This window comes from Physeter macrocephalus, chromosome 9, assembly GCF_002837175.3.
Source record: "Physeter macrocephalus isolate SW-GA chromosome 9, ASM283717v5, whole genome shotgun sequence".
Taxonomy (NCBI): Eukaryota; Metazoa; Chordata; class Mammalia; order Artiodactyla; family Physeteridae; genus Physeter; species Physeter macrocephalus.
Genome location: NC_041222.1, coordinates 63116702 through 63118295, shown reverse-complemented (window position 1 = coordinate 63118295; position 1594 = coordinate 63116702).

The following is a 1594-nucleotide window of genomic DNA, read 5'->3' as shown; positions in this document are numbered from 1 at the left end:
AATCGCTAAAACTTGGAAACACCCAAGATGTCCTCCTGTAGGTGAATGGATCAATAAACTGTGAGGCATCCAGACAATGAAATATTATTCAGCACTAAAAGATATGAGCTATCAAACCATGAAAAAGATATGAAGGGACCTTAAATAAATATTACTAAGTGAAAGATACCAATCGAAAAGGATACATACTAAATGATTCAACAATATGACATTCTAGAAAAGGGCAAACCTGTGAAGACAGTGGCTGTCAAGGCTTGGGGTGCGGGCCGAGGATGAGCAGGTGGACCACATTTTTGCTATGATACCATAATGGCGGATACATGTCATGATGCATTGTCAAAGCCCATGAAATGTACAACACACAGAGTGAACCCTAATGAAAATTATACCTTTAGGTAATTTCCTTTTTAAAAACAGGTAAGGAAAGAGCCCAGAACTTTCACTGAAAAAAACAAAAAAAGTTTACTCCCTTCAAAGACTGCTTTCAGTGTGAAATACACTGCCTTAAATTTGATAGATGATTTTTTAGTATTATCACAACTGTACATGAAAAAAATAAATCCAGACTAAAGGAATAATTCTTTTGATAAGCATGCTACATTTATTCACTTACTCTTTGATTTATGCATTGATTGTCTCAATCCATCTATACAGTCATTTTGTGGTATTTAAAATATTTCTATAAAACAACATGCTTACCTTTACATGCTTAACAACATGTTCATCTTACGTTAATTCTCTTTTTACCTATTAAATTTTTCTAGAAGCAAAATTTCTTTTGAACGTTTATAATGAAAACCCAATCAGTCTAGGTTTTTAAGACAGAAGGTGAAGATTAGAATGACAAACACTTTATTCATTTTAAGATGTAAAAGAGAGAGTCCACATGCCAGTTTGTGTGCTTGCCCTCAGGAAACAGAGGTGAGGAAGCAAAGATAAATCCTGCTTTCTTGTACCTTATACATTTACATAAAATTTACATGCAAAGAAATGATATTTACTCATTTCATGTTGATGACCTTTTGGATTGTTTGCAGTTTTCAGCTACTATGAACATAACTGTCATGGATATTCTTGTAAAAAAGATCTCTTGGTAGACATGTTTTCATTCTCACAGGTAAATGCCAAGAAGCGGAATATCTGAGATACATGTGTAACTTTTCAGTAAAGTTTTCCAAAGAGATTATAACTTTTTACATTCCAGCAGAAAACGAATGCCACTTCCTCTAAATCCTTGTTAAATATTGTCAGTCTTTTAAATTTAGGCATCTGGCTAGTGTAATATGGTATCTCATTGTGGTTTTCATTTGCATTTCCCAGTGACCAATGATGTTCAGTACACTTTCATAGCCATTCATGAGTTTTGTTTGTTTTTGTTTTGGTTTGTTTTTTTGCGGTACGCGGGCCTCTCCCTGTTGTGGCCTCTCCCGTTGCGGAGCACAGGCTCCAGACGCGTAGGCTCAGCGGCCATGGCTCACGGGCCCAGCCGCTCCACGGCACGTGGGATCTTCCCGGACTGGGGCACGAACCCGTGTCCCCTGCATCGGCAGGTGGACTCTCAACCACTGCGCCACCAGGGAAGCCCTATGAGTTG